Here is a 15,000-nt window from a genome sequence, read left to right as displayed (position 1 = left end):
TACACTGTGCACCAGCCCCCCAAAACGAATCACCCCCCGAAGGACTAAGAAGCCCGACGAACGCGCGAAAACATTTAGAGAGGCCGAGCAAGCACCGGTTAGCGCGAATGAAAGTAACAAGCGCAACAGGCAACTTTCGAGGGACATACTTTTCGCAACAAGCTTCCACTAGGAAAGCATAGGCAACTCGTTCGAACGTCAAAGCCAACCAAATGGCAATTACCCGAGGGACACGCTTTTCGCAAGGCACCTTCCACTAGGGAAGCGCAGGCAACCCGAAGGCGAGTCGAAGACAACCCGAGGGACATGGAGGAATGCACCAGTGGAGTTCGCTGCACAGGCAGGGATCCGTCCAACTCGCACAAACCGAACACAACTCACGCGCCACGACGTACACTGTGCACCAGCCCCCCAAAACGAATCACCCCCCGAAGGACTAAGAAGCCCGACGAACGCGCGAAAACATTTAGAGAGGCCGAGCAAGCACCGGTTAGCGCGAATGCAAATAACAAACGCAACAGGCAACTTTCGAGGGACATACTTTTCGCAACAAGCTTCCACTAGGAAAGCATAGGCAACTCGTTCGAACGTCAAAGCCAACCAAATGGCAATTACCCGAGGGACACGCTTTTCGCAAGGCACCTTCCACTAGGGAAGCGCAAGCAACCCGAAGGCGAGTCGAAGACAACCCGAGGGACATGGAGGAATGCACCAGTGGAGTTCGCTGCACAGGCAGGGATCCGTCCAACTCGCACAAACCGAACACAACTCACGCGCCACGACGTACACTGTGCACCAGCCCCCCAAAACGAATCACCCCCCGAAGGACTAAGAAGCCCGACGAACGCGCGAAAACATTTAGAGAGGCCGAGCAAGCACCGGTTAGCGCGAATGCAAATAACAAACGCAACAGGCAAATTTCGAGGGACATACTTTTCGCAACAAGCTTCCACTAGGAAAGCATAGGCAACTCGTTCGAACGTCAAAGCCAACCAAATGGCAATTACCCGAGGGACACGCTTTTCGCAAGGCACCTTCCACTAGGGAAGCGCAAGCAACCCGAAGGCGAGTCGAAGACAACCCGAGGGACATGGAGGAATGCACCAGTGGAGTTCGCTGCACAGGCAGGGATCCGTCCAACTCGCACAAACCGAACACAACTCACGCGCCACGACGTACACTGTGCACCAGCCCCCCAAAACGAATCACCCCCCGAAGGACCAAGAAGCCCGACGAACGCGCGAAAACATTTAGAGAGGCCGAGCAAGCACCGGTTAGCGCGAATGCAAATAACAAACGCAACAGGCAACTTTCGAGGGACATACTTCTCGCAACAAGCTTCCACAAGGAAAGCACAGGCAACTCGTTCGCACGCCAAAGCCAACCAAATGGCAATTTAACCGAGGGACATGCATTTCGCAAGGCAACTTGTACAATTACCCGAGGGACATGGCATGCTTGCCAAGGCCGTGGCTTGGCATGCTTGCCAAGGCCGTGGCATGACATGCTGCTGGCCAAGGCCGGGCATGCCATGCTGCTGGACAAGGCCGTGGCATGGCATGCTGATGGCCGAGGCCGTGGCAAGGCATGCTGATGGCCGAGGCCGTGGCAAGGCATGCTGATGGCCGAGGCCGTGGCAAGGCATGCTGCTGGCCAAGGCGTTGGCATGGCATGCTGCTGCTGACCAAGGCTTGGGCTTGCCATGCTGCCGGCCAAGGCCGCGGCATGCCATGTTGCTGGCCAAGGCCGTGGCATGGCATGCTGCTGGCCAAGGCCGTGGCATGACATGCTGGCCAAGGCCGGGGCATGGCAAGCTGCTGGCCAAGGTCGTGGCATGGCACGCTGCTGGCCAAGGCCGGGGCATAGCACGCTGCTGGCCATGGCCGTGGCTTGGCAAGGTTGCCAAGGCCGGGGCATGGCGTGCTGCTGGCCAAGGCTTTGGCATGCCATGTTGCTGGCCAAGGCTGTGGCATGGCATGCTGCTGGCCAAGGCTGTGGCATGGCATGCTGCTGGCCAAGGCCGTGGCATGACATGCTGGCCAAGGCCGGGGCATGGCATGCTGCTGGCCAAGGTCGTGGCATGGCATGCTGCTGGCCAAGGCCGTGGCATGACATGCTTGCCAAGGCCAGGGCATGGCATGCTGCTGGCCAAGGCTTTGGCATGCCATGTTGCTGGCCAAGGCTGTGGCATGGCATGCTGCCCTAGGCCAACGTGCCACCGCCACCGCCGCGGGCCGCCACTCGACGCATCCCGTGCTTGGCTATGTAGTTTCGATGCCACAAGCCAATGCCACAAGCCAAGCGATGGCATGTGCCAAGCGCCCGCCTAGGCATAGGCGTGGCCTGTGGCCTGGCCATGCTGGCCAGCCTTAAGGGAGGTGCCCCCCCCTTATAATAGCCTGTTAAGCCCTTTTCAATCTGGCAGGAGGAAACATCAAGCATGTTCGAGGAGTCATAATGGGGTTTTTTTAAAAAGTAATGGTTTTTTGCCAAAACTTTCAACATGAAAGTTGTATGAAATAATTTAATACACCATAAAAAAAATTATAAAAAAATATTTGGCCACCGGAATATTTTATTTTAATTTATTTCAATTTTAATACTTAAAAAATAATAAAAATTACTAAAAATACTCAAAAAATTCTAGAAAAATTCCAACAATTATAAGATGAGGCACTAGTAATTATAGTAATTTTTTTAATTATTTTTTTATTTTTAATTTATTTTATTATAATTTTTATGAGTAAATAAATAATTAAAAAGCCCGACGAACGTGCAAAAACTCTTAGAGAAACCCAGCAAGCATCGGATAGCTCGAATGCAAATAACAAACGCAACAGGCAACTTCCGAGGGACATACTTTTCCCAACAAGCTTCCACTGGGGAAAGCACTAGCAACGTGTTCGCAAGTCAAAGGCAACCAAACCGGCTATTACCCGAGGGACAAGCATTTCGCAGGGCAACATATACGTAAGTCAAAGCCAAACCAAATGGCAATTACACGAGGGACAGGATTGCTTGCCAAGGGCGTGGCATGCGATGTTCTAGCCCAAGGCCAAGGCACGCCACGCTGCGGGACAAGGCCGTGGCAAGACATGCGGCTGGCCTTGGCCTTGGCATGGCATGCCGCCGGCTTTGGCTGGGCTGCGTTGGCCTTGCCATGGAATGTTGCTGGCTTCGGATGGGCTGCCTCGGCCTTGGCCTTGGCCGTGGCATGGCATGGCATGCTGCTGGCCTTGGCCTTGGCCTTGGCATGGCATGCTGCTGGCTTTGGCTGGGCTGCCTTGGCCGTGGCATGGCATGCTGCTGGCTTTGGCTGGGCTGCCTTGGCCGTGGCATGGCATGCTGCTGGCCTAGGCCTTGGCATGGCATGCTGCTGGCTTTGGCTGGGCTGCCTTGGCCGTGGCATGGCATGCTGCTGGCCTAGGCCTTGGCATGGCATGCTGCTGGCTTTGGCTGGCAGCCTTGGCCGTGGCATGGCATGCTGCTGGCCTTGGCCTTGGCATGGCATGCTGCTGGCTTTGGCTGGCCTGCCTTGGCCGTGGCATGGCATGCTGCTGGCCTTGGCCTTGGCATGGCATGCTGCTGGCTTTGGCTGGCCTGCCTTGGCCGTGGCATGGCATGCTGCTGGCCTAGGCCTTGGCATGGCATGCTGCTGGCTTTGGCTGGCCTGCCTTGGCCGTGGCATGGCATGCTGCTGGCCTAGGCATGGCATGGCATGCTGCTGGCTTTGGCTGGGCTGCCTTGGCCGTGGCATGGCATGCTGCTGGCCTTGGCCTTGATATGGCATGCTGCTGGCTTTGGCTGGGCTGCCTTGGCCGTGGCATGGCATGCTGCTGGCCTAGGCCTTGGCATGGCATGCTGCTGGCTTTGGCTGGGCTGCCTTGGCCTTGGCATGGCATGCTGCTGGCTTTGGCTGGCCTGCCTTGGCCGTGGCATGGCATGCTGCTGGCCTAGGCCATGGCATGGCATGCTGCTGGCTTTGGCTGGGCTGCCTTGGCCGTGGCATGGCATGCTGCTGCCCTTGGCCTTGATATGGCATGCTGCTGGCTTTGGCTGGGCTGCCTTGGCCGTGGCATGGCATGCTGCTGGCCTAGGCCTTGGCATGGCATGCTGCTGGCTTTGGCTGGCCTGCGTTGGCCGTGGCATGGCATGCTGCTGGCCTAGGCCTTCGCATGGCATGCTGCTGGCCTAGGCCTTCGCATGGCATGCTGCTGGCTTTGGCTGGGCTGCCTTGGCCGTGGCATGGCATGCTGCTGGCCTTGGCCTTGGCATGGCATGCTGCTGGCTTTGGCTGGGCTGCCTTGGCCGTGGCATGGCATGCTGGTGGCCTAGGCCTTGGCATGGCATGCTGCTGGCTTTGGCTGGCCTGCCTTGGCCGTGGCATGGCATGCTGCTGGCCTAAGCCTTGGCATGGCATGCTGCTGGCTTTGGTTGGGCTGCCTTGGCCGTGGCATGGCATGCTGCTGGCCTTGGCCTTGGCATGGCATGCTGCTCGCTTTGGCTGGCCTGCCTTGGCCGTGGCATGGCATGCTGCTGGCCTAGGCCTTGGCATGGCATGCTGCTGGCTTTGGCTGGGCTGCCTTGGCCGTGGCATGGCATGCTGCTGGCCTTGGCCTTGGCATGCCATGCTGGTGGCTTTGGCTGGCCTGCCTTGGCCGTGGCATGGCATGCTGCTGGCCTAGGCCTTGGCATGGCATGCTGCTGGCTTTGGCTGGGCTGCCTTGGCCGTGGCATGGCATGCTGCTGGCCTTGGCCTTGGCATGGCATGCTGCTGGCTTTGGCTGGGCTGCCTTGGCCGTGGCATGGCATGCTGCTGGCCTTGGCCTTGGCATGGCATGCTGCTGGCTTTGGCTGGGCTGCCTTGGCCGTGGCATGGCATGCTGCTGGCCTAGGCCTTGGCATGGCATGCTGCTGGCTTTGGCTGGGCTGCCTTGGCCGTGGCATGGCATGCTGCTGGCCTAGGCCTTGGCATGGTATGCTGCTGGCCTAGGCCTTGGCATGGCATGCTGCTGGCTTTGGCTGGCAGCCTTGGCCGTGGCATGGCATGCTGCTGGCCTTGGCCTTGGCATGGCATGCTGCTGGCTTTGGCAGGCCTGCCTTGGCCGTGGCATGGCATGCTGCTGGCCTTGGCCTTGGCATGGCATGCTGCTGGCTTTGGCTGGCCTGCCTTGGCCGTGGCATGGCATGCTGCTGGCCTAGGCCTTGGCATGGCATGCTGCTGGCTTTGGCTGGCCTGCCTTGGCCGTGGCATGGCATGCTGCTGGCCTAGGCATGGCATGGCATGCTGCTGGCTTTGGCTGGGCTGCCTTGGCCGTGGCATGGCATGCTGCTGGCCTTGGCCTTGATATGGCATGCTGCTGGCTTTGGCTGGGCTGCCTTGGCCGTGGCATGGCATGCTGCTGGCCTAGGCCTTGGCATGGCATGCTGCTGGCTTTGGCTGGGCTGCCTTGGCCGTGGCATGGCATGCTGCTGGCCTTGGCCTTGGCATGGCATGCTGCTGGCTTTGGCTGGCCTGCCTTGGCCGTGGCATGGCATGCTGCTGGCCTAGGCCATGGCATGGCATGCTGCTGGCTTTGGCTGGGCTGCCTTGGCCGTGGCATGGCATGCTGCTGCCCTTGGCCTTGATATGGCATGCTGCTGGCTTTGGCTGGGCTGCCATGGCCGTGGCATGGCATGCTGCTGGCCTAGGCCTTGGCATGGCATGCTGCTGGCTTTGGCTGGCCTGCGTTGGCCGTGGCATGGCATGCTGCTGGCCTAGGCCTTGGCATGGCATGCTGCTGGCTTTGGCTGGGCTGCCTTGGCCGTGGCATGGCATGCTGCTGGCCTTGGCCTTGGCATGGCATGCTGCTGGCTTTGGCTGGGCTGCCTTGGCCGTGGCATGGCATGCTGGTGGCCTAGGCCTTGGCATGGCATGCTGCTGGCTTTGGCTGGCCTGCCTTGGCCGTGGCATGGCATGCTGCTGGCCTAAGCCTTGGCATGGCATGCTGCTGGCTTTGGGTGGGCTGCCTTGGCCGTGGCATGGCATGCTGCTGGCCTAGGCCTTGGCATGGCATGCTGCTCGCTTTGGCTGGCCTGCCTTGGCCGTGGCATGGCATGCTGCTGGCCTAGGCCTTGGCATGGCATGCTGCTGGCTTTGGCTGGGCTGCCTTGGCCGTGGCATGGCATGCTGCTGGCCTTGGCCTTGGCATGCCATGCTGTTGGCTTTGGCTGGCCTGCCTTGGCCGTGGCATGGCATGCTGCTGGCCTAGGCCTTGGCATGGCATGCTGCTGGCTTTGGCTGGGCTGCCTTGGCCGTGGCATGGCATGCTGCTGGCCTTGGCCTTGGCATGGCATGCTGCTGGCTTTGGCTGGGCTGCCTTGGCCGTGGCATGGCATGCTGCTGGCCTTGGCCTTGGCATGGCATGCTGCTGGCTTTGGCTGGGCTGCCTTGGCCGTGGCATGGCATGCTGCTGGCCTAGGCCTTGGCATGGCATGCTGCTGGCTTTGGCTGGGCTGCCTTGGCCGTGGCATGGCATGCTGCTGGCCTAGGCCGTGGCATGGCATGCTGCTGGCCTTGGCCTTGGCATGGCATGCTGCTGGCTTTGGCTGGCCTGCCTTGGCCGTGGCATGGCATGCTGCTGGCCTAGGCCTTGGCATGGCATGCTGCTGGCTTTGGCTGGCCTGCCTTGGCCGTGGCATGGCATGCTGCTGGCCTAGGCCTTGGCATGGCATGCTGCTGGCTTTGGCTGGCCTGCCTTGGCCGTGGCATGGCATGCTGCTGGCCCAGGCCGTGCGCATGCCATGCCGTGCTGCCCACGCCGCGGGCATGCCAGGCCGGCTGCATGCCAGGCCGCCCAGGCCGTGCGCATGCCATGCCGTGCTGCCCATGCCGCGCGCATGCCAGGCCGCCCACGCCCGCGCGCATGCCACGCCATGCTGCCCAAGGCCGCGCCCAGGCCGCGCAAGGCCGCGCCCAGGCCGCCCAAGGCCGCGCCCAGGCCGCGCAAGGCCGCGCCCAGGCCGCCCAAGGCCGCGCCCAGGCCGCGCAAGGCCGCCCAAGGCCGCGGTCCAGGCCGCGGCCGAGCCGCCCCAGGCCGCAGCCCAGGCCGCGGTCGAGCCGCAGTGCATGTAACCCAAGGCCGCAGCCCAGGCCGCGCCCAACATGGGGCGTACCTGCCACTGCCTTGCCCTGGGCAAGGGAGGTGCCCCCCCCTTATAATAGCCTGTTAAGCCCTTTTCAATCTGGCAGGAGGAAACATCAAGCATGTTCGAGGAGTCATAATGGGGTTTTTTTAAAAAGTAATGGTTTTTTGCCAAAACTTTCAACATGAAAGTTGTAGGAAATAATTTAATACACCATAAAAAAAATTAAAAAAAATATTTTTTTACAGAAAATATTTTATTTTAATTTATTTCGATATTAATACTTAAAAAATAATAAAAATTAATAAAAATAGTCAAAAAATTATGGAAAAATTCCCATAATTAAAGGATGATTCACTAGTAATTATAGAAATTATTAAATTATTTTTTTCATTTTTTTTATTTTATTTTGATTTTTTTATGCCAAATAAGGGCTTTAAAAATTCGAAAAGCTCCAGAAAAATTGCAAAAAAATAGGGAATGACATTTAAAATTGATTGTAGTGCATTTTTAATTGTGTTGCACGGTTTGGGTAAGATTATAAAAGAATCATGTTCAAAAAGATCGATCGAGGCGGTGGCACGCCATGGCCTTGGCCTTGGCCTTGGCCTTTGCCCGCGGCCTTGGCCTTTGCCTTGGCCTTGGCCATGCCTTGCACAGGGACTTGGCCTTGCCCACTGCCTTGGCCTTGGCTTTGGCCTTGGCCTTGGCATGGCATGGCATGCTCGCCGAGGCCGTGGCATGCCTTGCTGCTAGCCAAGGCCGTGGCGTGGCATGCTCGCCCAGCCCGTGGCATGCCGTGCTCGCCCAGCCCGTGGCACGCCATGTTGGCCCAAGGCATTGGCATGGCATGCCGGCCAAGGCATGCTGGCCAACGCTGCACAAGGCGGTGCCATGGCATGGCATGCTGACCAAGACCGTGCCATGGCATGCTGGGCGAGGCCGGGGCATGGCATGCTGGCCGAGGCCGTGGCTTGCCATGCCGCCACGGCCGTGGCATGCCGGGCAACGGACCGGCATGGCCCAGCCCGTGGCACGCCATGTTGGCCCAAGGCATTGGCATGGCATGCCGGCCAAGGCATGCTGGCCAACGCTGCGGCACGGCGTGCTGGACAAGGCGGTGCCATGGCATGGCATGCTGACCAAGACAGTGCCATGGCATGCTGGCCGAGGCCGTGGCATGGCATGCTGGCCGAGGCCGTGGCTTGCCATGCCGCCACGGCCGTGGCATGCTGGGCAACGGACCGGCATGGCATGCTGGCCGTGGCGGTGGCACGACATGCTGGCCAAGGCAGTGGCATGGCATGTAGGCCAAGGCTAAGGCATGGCACGCTGTGGCATGGCACGCTGGCCAAGGCAGTCGCAAGGCATGCGGGCCGAGGCCGCGGCACGGCCCGCTGGGCAACGCGGTGGCATGGCATGCTGGGCAACGCCGTGGCAAGGCATGCGGGCCGAGGCCTTGGCATGGCATGCTGGCCGAGGCCGTGGCATGGCATGCGGGCCGAGGCCGTGGCATGGCATGGCATGCGGGCCGAGGCCGTGGCATGGCATGCGGGCCGAGGCCGTGGCGTGGCATGGCATGGCATGTTGGGCAACGCCGTGGCAAGACATGCGGGCCGAGGCCGTGGCATGGCATGTTGGGCAACGCCCTGGCAAGCCATGCGGGCCGAGGCCGTGGCGTGGCATGTTCGCCAAGGCTAAGGCATGGCACGCCGGGCAACGCGGTGCATTGGCATGCTGGGCAGCGCGGTGGCAAGGCATGGGGGCCGAGGCCGTGGCATGGCATGTTGGGCAACGCCGTGGCAAGACATGCGGGCCGAGGCCGTGGCATGGCATGCGGGCCGAGGCCGTGGCACGACATGTTGGCCAAGGCTAAGGCATGGCACGCCGGGCAACGCGGTGGCATGGCATGCTGGGCAACGCGGTGGCAAGGCATGCGGGCCGAGGCCGTGGCATGGCATGTTGGGCAACGCCGTAGAAGGGCATGCGGGCCGAGGCCGTGGCATGGCATGCGGGCCGAGGCCGTGGCATGGCATGTTGGGCGACGCCGTAGCAAGGCATGCGGGCCGAGGCCGTGGCATGTCATGCGGGCCGAGGCCGTGGCATGGCATGCGGGCCGAGGCCGTGGCATGGCATGTTGGCCGAGGCCGTGGCAAGGCATGCGGGCCGAGGCCGTGGCATGGCATGTTTGGCAACGCCGTGGCAAGACATGCGGGCCGTGGCATGGCATGGCATGCGGGCCGAGGCCGTGGCACGACATGTTGGCCAAGGCTAAGGCATGGCACGCCGGGCAACGCGGTGGCATGGCACGCCGGGCAACGCGGTGGCAAGGCATGCGGGCCGGGGCCGTGGCATGGCATGTTGGGCGACGCCGTAGCAAGGCATGCGGTCCGAGGCCGTGGCATGTCATGCGGGCCGAGGCCATGGCATGGCATGCGGGCCGAGGCCGTGGCATGGCATGTTGGGCGACGCCGTAGCAAGGCATGCGGGCCGAGGCCGTGGCATGTCATGCGAGCCGAGGCCGTGGCATGGCATGCGGGCCGAGGCCGTGGCATGGCAAGTTGGGCGACGTCGTGGCAAGGCATGCGGGCCGAGGCCGTGGCATGTCACGCGGGCCGAGGCCGTGGCATGGCATGCGGGCAGAGGCCGTGGCATGGCATGTTGGGCGACGCCGTCGCAAGGCATGCGGGCCGAGGCCGTGGCATGGCATGCGGGCCGAGGCCGTGGCATGGCATGTTGGGCGACGCCGTAGCAAGGCATGCGGGCCGAGGCCGTGGCATGTCATGGCATGTTGGGCGACGCCGTAGCAAGGCATGCGGGCCGAGGCCGTGGCATGGCATGTTTGGCAACGCCGTGGCAAGACATGAGGGCCGTGGCATGGCATGGCATGCGGGCCGAGGCCGTGGCACGACATGTTGGCCAAGGCTAAGGCATGGCACGCCGGGCAACGCGGTGGCATGGCATGCGGGCCGGGGCCGTGGCATGGCATGTTGGCCAACGTCGTAGCAAGGCATGCGGGCCGAGGCCGAGGCCGTGGCACGGCATGCGGGCCGAGGCTGTGGCATGGCATGTTGGGCGACGCCGTAGCAAGGCATGCGGTCCGAGGCCGTGGCATGTCATGCGGGCCGAGGCCGTGGCATGGCATGCGGGCCGAGGCCGTGGCATGGCATGTTGGGCGACGCCGTAGCAAGGCATGCGGGCCGAGGCCGTGCCGTGGCATGCGGGCCGAGGCCGTGGCATGGCATGCGGGCCGAGGCCGTGGCATGGCATGTTGGGCGACGCCGTAGCAAGGCATGCGGTCCGAGGCCGTGGCCTGTCATGCGGGCCGAGGCCGTGGCATGGCATGCGGGCCGAGGCCGTGGCATGGCATGCGGGCCGAGGCCGTGGCATGGCATGTTGGGCGACGCCGTAGCATGGCATGCGGGCCGAGGCCGTGGCATGTCATGCGCGCCGAGGCCGTGGCATGGCATGCGTGCCGAGGCCGTGGCATGGCAAGTTGGGCGACGTCGTGGCAAGGCATGCGGGCCGAGGCCGTGGCATGGCATGCGGGCCGAGGCCGTGGCAAGGCATGTTGGGCGACGCCGTCGCAAGGCATGCGGGCCGAGGCCGTGGCATGTCATGCGGGCCGAGGCCGTGGCATGGCATGCGGGCCGAGGCCGTGGCATGGCATGTTGGGCGACGCCGTAGCAAGGCATGCGGGCCGAGGCCGTGCCGTGGCATGCGGGCCGAGGCCGTGGCATGGCATGTTGGGCGACGCCGTAGCAAGGCATGCGGTCCGAGGCCGTGGCATGTCATGCGGGCCGAGGCCGTGGCATGGCATGCGGGCCGAGGCCGTGGCATGGCATGTTGGGCGACGCCGTAGCAAGGCATGCGGTCCGAGGCCGTGGCATGTCATGCGGGCCGAGGCCGTGGCATGGCATGCGGGCCGAGGCCGTGGCATGGCATGTTGGGCGACGCCGTAGCAAGGCATGCGGGCCGAGGCCGTGCCGTTGCATGCGGGCCGAGGCCGTGGCATGGCATGTTGGGCGACGCCGTAGCAAGGCATGCGGTCCGAGGCCGTGGCATGTCATGCGGGCCGAGGCCGTGGCATGGCATGCGGGCCGAGGCCGTGGCATGGCATGTTGGGCGACGCCGTAGCAAGGCATGCGGGCCGAGGCCGTGGCATGTCATGCGGGCCGAGGCCGTGGCATGGCATGCGGGCCGAGGCCGTGGCATGGCAAGTTGGGCGGCGTCGTGGCAAGGCATGCTGGCCGAGGCCGTGGCATGTCATGCGGGCCGAGGCCGTGGCATGGCATGCGGGCCGAGGCCGTGGCAAGGCATGTTGGGCGACGCCGTAGCAAGGCATGCGGGCCGAGGCCGTGGCATGTCATGCGGGCCGAGGCCGTGGCACGTCATGCGGGCCGAGGCCGTGGCATGGCATGTTTGGCCACGCCGTGGCAAGACATGCGGGCCGTGGCATGGCATGGCATGCGGGCCGAGGCCGTGGCTCGACATGTTGGCCAAGGCTAAGGCATGGCACGCCGGGCAACGCGGTGGCATGGCATGCTGGGCAACGCGGTGGCAAGGCATGCGGGCCGAGGCCGTGGCATGGCATGTTGGGCAACGCCGCAGCAAGGCATGCGGGCCGAGGCCGTGGCATGGCATGCGGGCCGAGGCCGTGGCATGGCATGCGGGCCGAGGCCGTGGCATGGCATGCGGGCCGAGGCCGTGGCATGGCATGTTGGGCGACGCCGTAGCAAGGCACGCGGTCCGAGGCCGTGGCATGTCATGCGGGCCGAGGCCGTGGCATGGCAAGTTGGGCGGCGTCGTGGCAAGGCATGCGGGCCGAGGCCGTGGCATGTCATGCGGGCCGAGGCCGTGGCACGGCATGCGGGCCGAGGCCGTGGCACGTCATGCGGGCCGAGGCCGTGGCATGACATGCGGGCCGAGGCCGTGGCATGGCATGCGGGCCGAGGCCGTGGCATGGCATGTTGGGCGACGCCGTAGCAAGGCACGCGGTCCGAGGCCGTGGCATGTCATGCGGGCCGAGGCCGTGGCATGGCAAGTTGGGCGGCGTCGTGGCAAGGCATGCTGGCCGAGGCCGTGGCATGGCATGCGGGCCGAGGCCGTGGCATGGCATGTTGGGCGACGCCGTAGCAAGGCATGCGGTCCGAGGCCGTGGCATGTCATGCGGGCCGAGGCCGTGGCATGGCATGCGGGCCGAGGCCGTGGCATGGCATGTTGGGCGACGCCGTAGCAAGGCATGCGGGCCGAGGCCGTGGCATGTCATGCGGGCCGAGGCCGTGGCATGGCATGCGGGCCGAGGCCGTGGCATGGCAAGTTGGGCGGCGTCGTGGCAAGGCATGCGGGCCGAGGCCGTGGCATGTCATGCGGGCCGAGGCCGTGGCACGGCATGCGGGCCGAGGCCGTGGCACGTCATGCGGGCCGAGGCCGTGGCATGGCATGTTTGGCCACGCCGTGGCAAGACATGCGGGCTGTGGCATGGCATGGCATGCGGGCCGAGGCCGTGGCTCGACATGTTGGCCAAGGCTAAGGCATGGCACGCCGGGCAACGCGGTGGCATGGCATGCTGGGCAACGCGGTGGCAAGGCATGCGGGCCGAGGCCGTGGCATGGCATGTTGGGCAACGCCGCAGCAAGGCATGCGGGCCGAGGCCGTGGCATGGCATGCGGGCCGAGGCCGTGGCATGGCATGCGGGCCGTGGCCGTGGCATGGCATGTTGGGCGACGCCGTCGCAAGGCATGCGGGCCGAGGCCGTGGCATGGCATGTTTGGCAACGCCGTGGCAAGACATGCGGGCCGTGGCATGGCATGGCATGCGGGCCGAGGCCGTGGCACGGCATGCGGGCCGAGGCCGTGGCATGGCATGTTGGGCGACGCCGTAGCAAGGCACGCGGTCCGAGGCCGTGGCATGTCATGCGGGCCGAGGCCGTGGCATGGCAAGTTGGGCGGCGTCGTGGCAAGGCATGCTGGCCGAGGCCGTGGCATGTCATGCGGGCCGAGGCCGTGGCATGGCATGCGGGCCGAGGCCGTGGCATGGCATGTTGGGCGACGCCGTAGCAAGGCATGCGGTCCGAGGCCGTGGCATGTCATGCGGGCCGAGGCCGTGGCATGGCATGCGGGCCGAGGCCGTGGCATGGCATGTTGGGCGACGCCGTAGCAAGGCATGCGGGCCGAGGCCGTGGCATGTCATGCGGGCCGAGGCCGTGGCATGGCATGCGGGCCGAGGCCGTGGCATGGCAAGTTGGGCGGCGTCGTGGCAAGGCATGCGGGCCGAGGCCGTGGCATGTCATGCGGGCCGAGGCCGTGGCACGGCATGCGGGCCGAGGCCGTGGCACGTCATGCGGGCCGAGGCCGTGGCATGGCATGTTTGGCCACGCCGTGGCAAGACATGCGGGCTGTGGCATGGCATGGCATGCGGGCCGAGGCCGTGGCTCGACATGTTGGCCAAGGCTAAGGCATGGCACGCCGGGCAACGCGGTGGCATGGCATGCTGGGCAACGCGGTGGCAAGGCATGCGGGCCGAGGCCGTGGCATGGCATGTTGGGCAACGCCGCAGCAAGGCATGCGGGCCGAGGCCGTGGCATGGCATGCGGGCCGAGGCCGTGGCATGGCATGCGGGCCGTGGCCGTGGCATGGCATGTTGGGCGACGCCGTCGCAAGGCATGCGGGCCGAGGCCGTGGCATGGCATGTTTGGCAACGCCGTGGCAAGACATGCGGGCCGTGGCATGGCATGGCATGCGGGCCGAGGCCGTGGCACGGCATGCGGGCCGAGGCCGTGGCATGGCATGTTGGGCGACGCCGTAGCAAGGCATGCGGGCTGAGGCCGTGGCCGTGGCATGGCATGCGGGCCGTGGCCGTGGCATGGCATGGCATGCGGGCCGAGGCCGTGGCATGGCATGTTGGGCAACGCCGTGGCAAGGCATGCGGGCCGAGGCCGTGGCATGGCATGATGGCCGAGGCCGTGGCATGTCATGCGGGCCGAGGCCGTGGCATGGCATGTTGGGCGACGCCGTAGCAAGGCATGCGGTCCGAGGCCGTGGCATGTTATGCGGGCCGAGGCCGTGGCATGGCTTGTTGGGCGACGCCGTAGCAAGGCATGCGGGCCGAGGCCGTGGCATGTCATGCTGGCCAAGGCCAAGGCATGACATGGCATGGCATGCGGGCCGAGGCCGTGGCATGGCATGTTGGGCAACGCCGTGGCAAGGCATGCGGGCCGAGGCCGTGGCATGGCATGATGGCCGAGGCCGTGGCATGCCATGCTGGCCAAGGCTAAGGCATGGCATGCCGGGCAACGCGGTGGCATGGCATGCTGGGCAACGCCGTGGCAAGGCATGCGGGCCGAGGCCGTGGCATGGCATGTTGGGCAACGCCTTGGCAAGACATGCGGGCCGAGGCCGTGGCATGGCATGGCATGTTGGGCAACGCCTTGGCAAGGCATGCGGGCCGAGGCCGTGGCATGGCATGCTAGCCGAGGCCGTGGCATGGCATGTTGGGCGACGCCGTGGCAAGGCATGCGGGCCGAGGCCGTGGCATGGCATGCGGGCCGAGGCCGTGGCACTGCATGTTGGGCGACGCCGTAGCAAGGCATGCGGGCCGAGGCCGAGGCCGTGGCATGGCATGTTGACCGAGGCCAAGGCATGGCATGCCGGGCAACGCGGTGGCATGGCATGCGCGGCCGAGGCCGTGGCAAGGCATGCGGGCCGAGGCCGTGGCATGGCATGTTGGGCGACGGCGTGGCAAGGCATGCGGGCCGAGGCCGTGGCATGGCATGCGGGCCGAGGCCGTGGCACTGCATGTTGGGCGACGCCGTAGCAAGGCATGCGGGCCGAGGCCGAGGCTGTGGCATGGCATGTTGACCGAGGCCAAGGCATG

This window comes from Camellia sinensis, unplaced genomic scaffold, assembly GCF_055761805.1.
Source record: "Camellia sinensis isolate YWXY unplaced genomic scaffold, ASM5576180v1 Unanchor4, whole genome shotgun sequence".
In the NCBI taxonomy this organism is placed as follows: Eukaryota; Viridiplantae; Streptophyta; class Magnoliopsida; order Ericales; family Theaceae; genus Camellia; species Camellia sinensis.
Note: the sequence above shows the minus strand (reverse complement) of the source record.